The 12,465-nt window shown below is 42.0% G+C and overlaps 1 protein-coding gene and 1 pseudogene across 3 annotated transcripts in view; one reads left to right on the top strand and one right to left on the bottom strand.

Annotated features, from left to right (window-relative positions):
• CADM2 (cell adhesion molecule 2) overlaps positions 1–12,465 on the bottom strand; it is an 864,141-nt gene that overhangs the window by 686,129 nt on the left and 165,547 nt on the right. The window lies entirely within an intron of this gene.
• On the top strand, positions 6,498–7,446 carry LOC129325554 (nicotinamide riboside kinase 2-like; annotated as a pseudogene).

Below are 12,465 nucleotides of genomic sequence, written 5' to 3'. Positions count from 1 at the left end.
TAAAATATGAACTACATGACTGCCCTTTTACCTTAACTTTCAAAGGTATTATCAAGTTCATTGCAAAATTTCTTCAAGGTAGAACCATGAAACAGAAGCTTCTAAGACAGATCTGAATATGTTTACTTTGGAGTAGCAATTTCTTGTTTGTTTACCTCTTAGAAGAGAGAGTCTAAAACAAGGCTAGGTGTCCTGCAGCGTAAAAGTAGTAGTTTAGGCCACTCTGGTTAGAATCTGACAATAACTAGCAGTATGTTGCAGTTAGAGCAGGGTTCCCCAACATGGCATTCGTGGGCACCATGTTGGCCACTGGGCTTTTCAGAACATGGGTAAGGCCACTTTAAGGCAGAATTGTTATTGGCTGCTTCCGTTCAAATTAAGGGGATTTTTACCACTGCAAAAGAAGCCACAACTGGAGGATCAGGAAGACTAGTAAGTAGCTAGGCTTTCCTTAGTCAGAATGTGGTTCTATTGTCCCTTTGGGTTTTCCTTGTTTTTAATTCCCCACTTCTTCCTCTATCTTCTCTTAGGCTTTCCTTCATTTCTTTTATTCCATTTTCTCCTTCTCTCCCTCTCCCCCAGTATTCTTTAATTTCTTTTTATTACCTTCTTTTCTTTGAGAAACAAGCATTTGTATTTTTACAGTAACCTTTATAGTTTTTTTTAAATACAGTAATTTTAAAAGGCCTCCCCCCTCAATAAATGGCTTATTAATATGAGAAGCGACAGAAAAATCTAGATTGCCATAGTACAGCCAGTTCTTACCTTGGTAAACCAGTGGTCTTACTCGTATATGCCAATACCATTTTAATGTCTAATCAGTACAATGTAAAACTGTTGTAAAAGGTGATGGTCCCCAGACTCACCTGGGTGGCTGAGTTGCAGCCTGTGGGGCAGCAGAGGGGTATGGGGCATGGCAGCTGCCATGTCTTTCGCCTCCTAGTGGCCTCTGATGGGAAGCCTGTGTCACTTCTTGGTTTCCTTCCTCAGCAACAGTCTGAGAGGGTGTGGGAGTTCATGGGTTAGCAGGAGGTCAGCCAATGCTTAGGATCCAACCCTTATGCATCACCAATGCTCTATAAACTGTAATTCAATAAAGTTGTTGCCTCCTTTACTCCAGCCAGTTATATCAGTGGGTTTTTTGTTGACCTGCCCTTGCCCACTACTTTGCTCATCAGCACTGGGCTGCAATGCCCTCTATGCCTGAGCTGTTAAGATTAAGCTTGGGTTAATGACTTATTTTACTCTCCCTTGCTCTGTTTGCATCAAGGCATTAACATGGGGAAACTAGATATAGTCTTAAATTGAAGTACACCACAAAGTAAAGAGTATTCTTTGGTAAGGTCTACACTTAAAGCTTATATAGTTGAATTGTTTGATTGATCCTTGGCGTACGTTACACTCAAATGACAGAGATTATACTTTTGGATCTTCTCTGCATCATAACTTTTTCCAACTAGATTATTTTGTTTTAGCTACATTGATGCCTCAGATTACACCTTGCAATATAGACATAATTGTTATTGCGGATCATGCCCCTATTTCATTAGCCCTTCAGTTTTCAGCTTGGGTTAGACCACCCAAGTTTATGGCATCTCAGTGAGTCTCTTCTTAATGATGAAAGTTTTTAAAATACAGATGGCAGCAGAGCTTTCAGAGTATTTTAATACTAACCAAGGAACTGCTAGTATTCATGCTTTTGAATGGGAAGCTTATTTATTTGTTTGTTTAAATTTGTATTTTGCCCTCCCCACACCAACAGGCTCAGGGCTGATCACATTTATAGACATTAAAATTACAAGCACAATTTAAAACTAAATAAATACAATATAAATATTTAAAAACAAGCACAACCAGCACAAACAGTTCATTAATCCATTTTCAACTGTCACTGAAAAATAATTAAAGAAGGAAACTTCTTTTTTGGAGGTGGATGTTCTAATAGGAGCCCCCCGTTCTACCCTATTTGGGCTGGCGGAGGCCCTACCCAGCATCAACCAAACGCCTGGTGGAACAGCTCTTACAGACCCAGCTAAAAAGTTTTGTAAAGCTTTTATTATTGGAAGGATTATTGCATATGCTTCTCACAAGAAGTAGTTTAGAGAAAGGGAAGAAATAATCATGAAAATACACTGAAATGTTTAAGTGATGATGATGAGTTTTTGTCATTTTCTCAGCTGAGGTCTAGATATGATTTGCCAACTTCTGCTGAATGTCAGTATTTACAACTGTAAAATTTGTTGGTTGCTAGGCAACAGTAACAGTTCAACCAGGCTTGGTTTCTGTCAGTAAAAGGCAGGGAGTGGGCCAAGCCCGTTTCCAGGCTGTTTTAGACTTTTAGGGAAAACTTATTGGGGTCAGGCCCAGTAACCACCACACAACATAATACCACATGGCTTGCATGACTTACTCAGGCCTGGCTGCTTGCTACTGTTCAATAGCAAGCCCCCTCTCCAAGCCTGTGTAGTATAGTAATTGGAGTTTCATAGTAAGATGTTGGACACCCAGGTTCAAATTACCACTCTTTGTAGAAGCTCACTGGGTTATTTTGATCCTTTCAGCATAACCTAAGGATTGTTATGAAGATAATATGGAGGCAAGAAAAATGATGTACGCTGCTTTGGGTCCCCACTGTGGAGAAAGGCAGTATATAGATGAAGTAAATTAAGAAATATAGATGAAGATGGGGAGCAGACAAATGGTAAGTTGTTGATGGGTTTGAAGGAGAAAATGACGTAGGGAAAGTTGAGCATATAGAGACTGCTAGGAGGAGTGTTGGGAAAGAGGATAGAGTAAAGAGTGTTGGGAAGGGGTACAGGGAAAAGTGAAGTACCCTTTCCACAAGTCCTTGCAGGTGCCCCATCATGCAACTGGGCCGGGCTCAGCCAGCACTACACAATTAGGTAACAGGTGAAGGGCTGCCAGAGGGGGAGGTGAAGACAGGGGCATACAAAGGGGGGTGGGAAGAAGAGAAGGAGGCAGGAAAAGGGGAAAGAGACCAGGGAAGGGAAAACATGGTGGAGGAGAGCAAGATGATATGGCCCCACAAGTCTTTGAAGGCCCCCCATTTGTGGATTCTGTAAGTCAGCATTCTTCTAAAACATTAGGGCCGAATCCTTGTGTGGAAGAATTCTCTCTTGGAAAAGCCTTTGTTCAGTAGAATTCTCAGTGGACAAAACAAAACACTGTACAAAACCTTCTGACTATACTTGAAAAATAACATATATATTATCTTCTGATAAATGGCTCTACAGCCTTTCCCACAATAAAATAGCAGTTTAATTAATTTCATTCAATTAAATTAGTTTACCTGAGGTCTTGTCTATGTAAAACAAATATAAATATTAGACTATAACCCATGAATTTAAATCACAAAGCTCATCAACTTTTGTTGACAAGGTGAAAGATAAAAGTTACATAAAGGGTTTTCTGCCTCTGTCACTAATGATAAACAGCATTAACTGCTTTTGTAGACACTAATGCTGCTATCTAGGGAACACAGGCAGCCGCCACAAGAACTTTACATCTGCACTAATCATAGTCTTGTTTGTCATAGAACATCAAACAAAATCTCAACAAGAAAAACAATAAATATTAGCATTTATTAACAAAAGAAGGTCATACAAACATGTAGATCTGAAAATACAAGATGCTTCCTTCATTAAACAAACACCTTCTTCATTAGTAAGAGTAGCTTGGGATAAGACTAGATTTCATATTAATTACTTCCACATCTTGTGCTTACAAAACCAATTTTCTAAAAAGCAGTAGTTACAAACTTGACAGATTACCTCTCCCACCCCCACCCCCCATACACAACCACCTTGGTTAATGATTAGGAGGGGAAAAGAAAAGAAATCTGTGGCCCACAGGGACAGGAAACTACTCTAAGACCAACACTAAAAATGATTTGACCTTAATAAAGAGTGATGAGGATGTGGTGCAAGAAGGAAGAGTTTAGATTTGTTAGAGACTGGGAAACTTTCTGAGACATGCTGAAGCTCTATGAAAGAGAAGGGCTTTATATGAACAAAAAGGGAGCCATACTACTCATGAGCTCGTGAAAGATGAAGATGTGTTTGCACCAGCTGGGCACAGTGACCACAATGCTCTTTGGTTCAGCATTAAAGTCATTGTAAAGTGACTCCTATAATTCAAAACAGTAACATTTGATTTCAAAAGCGAGAACTTTACAAAAACAAGGGGAATAGTTAAAAAGAAGCTGAAATGGAAACACAAGACAGTCAAATCCCTAGAGGATGCTTGAATGTTAACTGAAGCCCAGATATAATGCATTCCCCAGATTAGGAAAAGTACTGCCAAGTCTATGAGGATGCCTGTGTGGTTAAAGACCCAAATTAAGGAAGCCAAAAAAACCAAAAAGGCTTCTTTGAAAAAGTGAAAGGTCTGCCCCAACAAAGTGAACAGAAGAGACCACAGGTTCTCACAGATTGCTAAAACCATTAAGGCAAACAAATATTTCTTTAAATATAACCAGAGCAGGAATTCAGCCAGAGAAACAGTTGGGTGACCAAAGAATAAAACAATTGGTAAAAGAAGATGGGAGAGAAATGGAAAAGAAGCTAAATGAAGTCTTTACAGCTATGTTCATTGTAAAAAGTGTAGGCTATGTACCTAGGCAACAGTCACTATTTTCAGAAGAACTGAGTCAGTCTGAAGAACTGAGTCAAATTGAGATAACTAGAGATGAAATTATAGACCTATGAGGAAATTAAAACCCAGAAAGTCTCCAGGTCCTGATGGCATATACCTGAGAATTCTCAGGGAACTCAGCTTTGAGACTGTTGATCTACTAACCCATATATGTAATGTTTCACTAAAATCAGCCATTTAATCAGAAGACTGGAGGGCAGTAAATGACAAACCAATTTTTAAAAAGGGTCCAGAGGGGAACCAGGAAATTACAAATCAGTTACCTTAACATATGTCCCAGGCAAATTAGTAGAAACCGTAATCAAAGATAGAATTATTAGGCACATAGAGGAACAAAGCTTGCTGACGGAAAATCAACATGTCTTCTTCAAATGGAAGTCCTGACTCACCAACTCATTGGAGTTCTTTGGGAAAGTGAGCAAGCATGTAAATAACAGACATTATATACTAGGACTTTCAAAGGGTTTTTGACACAGTAATAGTAATAACATTCAATTTATATGCTGTCCTTCAGGATGACTTAACACCCACTCAGAGTGGTTTACAAAGTATGTTATCATTATCTCCACAACAACAAACACACTGTGAGGTGGGTGAAGCTGTGATTGACCCAAGGTCACCCAGCTGGCTACAAGTGGAGGAGTGGGGAATCAAACCCAGTTCTCCAGATTAGAGTCCCTCGCTCTTAACCACTACACCAAACTGGTTCTCAAAGCCAGTCACCAAAGCCACCAAAGTGAGTCTTGTCACCAAAGACTCCTAAGTAAGCTTAGCAATCATGGGATAAGAGGACAGATCCTCTTATGGATTAAAAATTGGTTAAATGAAAGGAAGCAAAGAGTAGGAACAAATGGACAGTTCTTACAATGGAGGGAATTAAGCAGTGGGGACCCACAAGTACTGGGGCCAATGCCACTTAATTTGTTCATAAATGACCTGGAACTGGGGATGAGCAGTATAATGACATAAAATTTGCAGATGGCACAAAATTATTCAGGATGAGGAAAACCAAGACCAACTGTGAAGAGCTCCAAGAGAATCTCCTAAAATCATATGAGTGCAAAACAACATGGCTAAAGAAGTTAAGTACGGTGATGCACTGTGGAACAAAAAAAAACCCAATTTCAACTATATGCTAATGTGGTCTGAATTTGCTGAGATTGAGAGGGAAACAGACCTTGGGGACATAGTGTATAACTCAATGAAAGTGTTGACCCAGTGTGCAGCTGCAGTGAAAAAGGCAGACTCTATGCTGGGAATTATTAGGAAAGAGACTGAAAATAAAACAGTCAGTATCATAATACCCTTGTACAGATCTATAGTGCAGCATTATTGGAATACTATGTGCAGTTCTGGTTATCATATCTCAAAAAGAACACTGCAGAACTGGAAAAAAAAGTATACAAGAGGGAAAGCAAGATGATTAGAGGTTTGGAGCACCTTTCCTATGAGGAAAGGCCAAAGAGTCTGGTGCTTTTCAGTTTAGAAAAGAAACGACTAAAGGGGACAATAGAAGTTTATACAATGCATGCGGTAGAGAGAGTGGCCAAAGAGGACTTTTTCTCCTTCTCGAAAAATACCAGAACTTGTGGGCATTTAATGAAGGTGATGGGCAGTAGATTGAAGACAAACAAATGAAAAACTTTACACAAGTGATTAAAATGTAGCATTAGCTGCTAAAGGATACAATGATGGCTACAGGGATAAACAATTTGTTGATCAGTATCGAGGCTATCAGCATTAGAACAGTTTGGTTTGCTCTTTTGCCAAGCGGCTTCACTGAGGCATGGACGCGTCTTCCCTGTGGCCATTTTCCAGAGACTATGGCGGCTCTCGGCAGCTGACGTTGGCGCTTCCCCCCTTCCCGTCCTTCTCTCTTTAACCGCCGGGCTTCTCTCCTAGCTCCCTCTTCTTGGGCTCCTGCCTTCTGAGTACCAACCGCAAGAGATAAGTCGCCCCACCATGAAAGTCATCATCGGCATCAGCGGGGTCACCAATGGTGGGAAGACCACCCTGACCAACAGACTAATGCGAGCTTTACCCAACTGCAGTGTTGTGCATCAGGATGATTTCTTTAAGCCCCAGGATGAGATAGTGGTTGAAGATGGATTTAAACAATATGATGTTATCAATGCTTTGGATATGGATGCTATGATGAATACCATCAATGCTTGGAAGAGAAACCCAATCAAGTTTGAACGATCGCATGGCATTAACACACTAGATGTCAGAACTATAGAAGATTCAGAGGAGAAGGACAACACCATCCATAACCTTATTGTTGAAGGGTTCTTACTTTATACTTACAGACCCCTGATTGATGTTTTTGACTACTGATTCTTTCTTTCTATTCCCTATGAAGAGTGCAAGAAGAGGAGAAGTTCAAGGAATTACACGGTACCAGATGCACCTGGATTGTTTGATGGTCATGTCTGGCCCATGTATGTCAAACATAAGAAAGTGATGGAAGACCTTAAAGTTGATATAGTTGAGTTGAATGGAACAAGATCATGGGAGGAGCTCTTTAATGATGTCTATGGGTATATCCAGAACAGCTTAGAAGAACTGATGAAGCTGCTGGTTTGAATAGCGAAACAGCCCTTGAACAACCTATCTGTGCAATTGTAATTTAATCCTCTTATGGGAGCTCCCATTCACAATAGTTTTCTTACCACTGCAGACCTAAACAAGCAGCTGGTGACATCTCAGAAGTCCAACACACACCTGTTGAATAACTTATTTTTTTTATATGTGCCTGGCTTGGCAGTAAAGTGCCGACTTCTGTGAAATTTTCCCTTTTTTTGTTAAGGGTGTTGTCGATGTATCTTTGCCAATGTGGCCTTGATTAAAAAGCATTTGCCTCCCTAAAAAAAAAGAGAGAGAGAGAAGAAGAGTTTGGTTTTAGCATATCATAGGTTGTATCTTTGTGTTACATTATAGGCAGATAATTCTGGCTTTGGAAATAGAATTGCCAGAATATCCTCTCTTCCATTTGGGAGGAAAGCAAAGGGGAGTACAGTACTCAAGACAGAGGGCTTTTCCACGTGCTTACTTGTGCTATGTTTTCTGGGTATTTGGGCCGCAAAGATTGGATCCAATTTGGACTTTTGTAATTTTGCACATGAGGGAGTCAAATCAAAGTGGTATCTGGTTTTTATTTCTTCACTTAGAAAAATGTCCCCTTTCTGGGGAAATGTGATGTCAGCAGTTTTGTCAGGGTTTTTTTTTTTTGACATGTGTTACAGTGTTGTAACTAGAGATGGGCATGATCCCAAAAAAAATTAACAATCCATCTGATCGTGGATTGGTGCCAGTGACGATCCAGAATTAACAATCCACACCGATCATCTCCTGTTCCCCAGCCGTGGATCGTGGATCGTGGAGGACAAAGCAGGCTGCGCTGCTATTCCCAGCTATGTGGGAAGGTGGGTGGTGGTGGCGGCCGCTGGGCCTGGCGGGCATGGGGAGGCGGCAATGAGCCGCCACCCCTCAGGTCCCATTCAGCAACACAGGAGGTCTGTGTTTGGCCGTCAGAGCTGCCTATCAGGGTTTGCAGGGATGAGATTGGAGTGCCCATGGCTACAGAACACCTCCTTCCCCCTCCCTCCCCTGGGTGTCTTCTCCCAACTTGTGACTGCTTTGCTACTCTGTGGTTGGAAGGAAGCCCTGCTGATCAAGGAAAGCTGGGCTTCCATTCAGGTTTCCAGGGCGACAGAAGGAGGGCAAACAGAGCTCAGGCTTTCCCCTGGCTCCGTTGGCAGCGGAATAGATTGCTGGCGCCTGAGTGTCTGGATCCCCGATCCGAGCCCGAACGCAACGATCCAGGCCTCTCCCGATCACTGGATCGTTGGCCGTGGACGATCACAATCCGCCAGGTCACGATCGCGTGATCGCCATTATTGTGAGTTTTTTTCGATTGTAATGTGGATCATGCCCATCTCTAGTTGTAAAATTAGAGGGGGTTCTGGTTAACCTCTTCTTCACCCTATACTTGCCTATCAATTATTGGAGTGTTATTTGAGCTCGACATTTAACAAAATTTCCCTTTCAAGAGGGAAACTTTAAAATATTAAGCAGGATTTTTAAAATACCAACTTTAAAAAAAATTGGGAAAAGTGACTAATAAATACAGTAAGAACAGACTCTTGCATAAAATGTAATCCTAAATAGCTCGTATTCATGAGAAGACAATTTACTTCATGCTGTCAAGGTTATCATGCACGCACAACACATAAGAAACAATGACAACATTTCTGTGTGTTGACTGGCTGAGGTGTTCTGGAGAATGACTTTAAAATATTAAGCAGGATTCAGGGCTCTCTGCAGAATTTTTCTGTTAGGCATAGCAGCATTTTGTAACCCAACATTACAAGGGTGTTTTTTAAAATTATTTTTAAATAGCTGTTTTCAAAATGGCTGTTTTCAAAAAGAGTTTAAAAATCAGGGGGGAAAGTGGACAACACAGAGACTCCTGAACAAAATGTCATCCTAAACAGCTTGCACTAATGAGAAGACAATTTACTTCATACTGCTAAGGTTAGCATGCACACACAACACATAACTAACGATGACATTTTAATGGTGGGGGAAGAAGAGGGAAGGGTATGGTTACACATTGTTGTTTAACCAATCAGGACACAGGGGAATAAAGGGAAAGGCGAAAGAAAGGGCCAGGCCTCACACCAAAGAAAAACATTCTAAACTTCAAAAAGACTGTATTTTAACTTCACTGTAAAAAAAATGGAGCATATATGTAGGGAGAAACCCTGCAGAAACCCTGCGGGGAAATTGATTCTGCAGCAGATGTAACCTTTCACCGCGCAGAACCCGAAAGAGTATGGGAAGCAATGTGAAGACTGAAGTCGGGTATTTTGACCATGCATGAAGAACTCAGGGGATGCATCGAAGCTGTATGGGGCCAGAACAGATGAAAAAAACCCTGTACAGAAAAGATTAGAAAATGCACTGATCTTAACTAGGGGTGTGCACGGGGAAAGATTCGGTTTTCCTGCTTTGGGTTTACCTGAAGGGGGAAAACGATCTGGAATACCCTGAAACCCAAAGGAGCAAGCCACTTCGGGTCCGGGTTCCGGATAAAGATTTGGAGCATACCAAAGTTATAGGCTTCCAACCCCCCCCCCGAGCCCCCTTCCCCTTTTCCCACTTACTTTTAAGGCTGGAACAGGCCTTCTGCCGCCGCCACCGTGGCCAGCAAGGCAGCGGGGAAGGCTGCAGCCGGTTCCCTCAGCCGCCCGCAGCCCATGCTGCCGCTTCAGCTTCTGCGGTGACCGGCAGCGGCAGCAAGTGCTGGTGCTGCCTGTGTCACCACGGAGGCTTCTGCAGCAGCAGCCAGCAGAACAGCAGCGAACGCTGGTGCCTGCTCCGCCACACCACCGCCTCAGCCTCTGGCAACCGGCAGCAAGTGCAGCACCTGCACTGCCCACGCTGCCACGGAGGCCTCTGCGGTGGCTGCAGCGGATGGCAGGACAGCACCAGACATGGACACCTGTGCCACCCACTCTGCCGCGGAGGCCTGTGCAGCGGCCAGCAGGGCAGTAGCGAGCGCCAGCGCAGAAGACTGCCCCAGGTAAGTGGGGTGTTGGTGGGATGGCGGGAGGACAGGCACTCCTTAGGTCCCTGAAGCTTCCCAAAGCATTCCGAATGCTTCGGAAAGCTTTTGCTTTGGGATTTCCAAATTGGGTCTGATTCAGGTATTTTACCCAAATCAGATTTCCGAAACACACACTCCTAATCTTAAGAAGAGGAATATGAAAGGGGGGGAAACGATGACACTCAGCATCAGCTTCTGAAGTCTCTTTATAAGCGATATCACCACCCTCGACAGAAAAGAGGCATAATGAAAACATTAGTGGATCGTGCAAGACGGATATGTGAGCCGCGCTTTCTCAATGAGGAAATTAATCATCTAAACAACGCACTTCAGGCAAATGGCTACTCCAGAAATGAAATCCGAAGAGCAATCAAACCCAGGATGAATCAAACAACCAAGGAAAAACAGTCACCTACAGGAAAAGTGTTTTTGCCATATATCAAAGGAATTACTGATCAGATGGGAAAGCTTATGGAAAAGCATAACCTTCAAGCAGTATTCAGACCCACCCGAAAAATACAACAGATGCTACGATCAGCAAAAGACAGCAGAGACCCCCTCACCTCTGCAGGAGTATACCGTATACCCTGCAGCTGTGGACAAGTTTACATCGGGACCACAAAACGTAGCATCCAGACAAGAATAAAAGAACATGAAAGACACTGCAGACTTGGACAGCCTGAAAAATCAGCAGTGGCTGAACATAGCCTAACTCAAACAGGGCACAGTATCTTATTCCAGGACACCAAAATACTGGACAACACTTCCAACTACTTTGTCAGACTGCACAGGGAAGCCATTGAAATTCACAAGCATAAGCAAAACTTCAACAGGAAAGAAGAAACCTTAAGAATGAACAGAGCATGGGCTCCAGTTCTGAAAAACACCAGGCCAACAAAACACTCCACACCCGACAATAGCCCTGCAGAGAAGATTAGCACATCAAGCACCAATCCATATGCAAAAGAACCTCCTCAGGTTACAGTGAAGCCTCCCGCCATTAGCATTCCACACCCTGGGAAACTCTTACAGAATGACTCAGCTCAACCCCACCCCTCCTGAGTAGATACAAATGACCTACATCTTTTCCACACTGTGACACTAAGAGATCTCTGTCTTTTGGTGCTACACCTCTGAAGATGCCAGCCACAGCTGCTGGCGAAACGTCAGGAACTACAATGCCAAGACCACGGCAATACAGCCCGGAAAACCCCCAACAACCATCGTTCTCCGGCCGTGAAAGCCTTCGACAATACATCGATATTTATACTTTTATTATAAAATCACTTTCTGTGTATTCTTGTAAATCAGAATTTATTACATGATTAAAATTATAATGCTGTTATTGTGAGCTACTGTTTTTTTAATGTACTCCTCAAACACTATATGTAACAAATTACAACAAATCACTAAGCTAACAAACAGTTTAAAGTGTATTGTCATATTTATTGTATAAAACATGCACTTCACTGCATTTTGGCATTTTGTGCAACTGATACTGACAGTGATTAACATGGTTTGAGCTTCTGATTCTTCACCCAAGAGAAATAAAACACCAAAATCTCAGCAGGTGTGTAATGGGCCAGAGATTCACAATCTGTTCTGCAAAGTCAAGACTTCAAAGACTTCAGAAACAAAAATAGTAAAGTTGGCAGTGCCTCTGAAGTTATTCTTCGTGCTGTTTTTCAAGGATCTCTATTTTCAGTGGTTTGGTTCCTGTCCTTTTGTTCTGTCACTGCTCAAGAAAGGTTCCTTCCACTACTGTAAGATGTTTTTACATTGATGCAAGAACATCTTATGTCAGCATAACTGTTTTTGTGCTACAGAAACAAGCAAGTACAAACTAAGTGAAATGCTAAGATTCAACTCATTATCTATATTTTTAATGGTTAATGCAAGAGTTTTCTTAATTAAAAAATAATCATAGCTAACCCTCTGAGCTTTTGCGTAAACTGACCCAACAGCTACTATCTGCTCAATTGTGAAAATTACATGCTGCCATTTAACTTGTGTAATTTTAACAATATATAATGACTTCCCAGGGTTGTTTCAGGTTGTAAAAAACAGCATGCTGAGGAAGACTGTTGGGGAGAGGCTGAAGTCTCTTGTCTGGGAATGCAGCATTCATGATTAGAATCAAGTGTTCGGAAGGCACAGAATTCCCACTGCACATCTGATTC

Source organism: Eublepharis macularius, chromosome 3 (assembly GCF_028583425.1).
Source record: "Eublepharis macularius isolate TG4126 chromosome 3, MPM_Emac_v1.0, whole genome shotgun sequence".
Lineage (NCBI taxonomy): Eukaryota > Metazoa > Chordata > Lepidosauria > Squamata > Eublepharidae > Eublepharis > Eublepharis macularius.
This window is presented reverse-complemented; position numbering and strand designations above follow the sequence as displayed.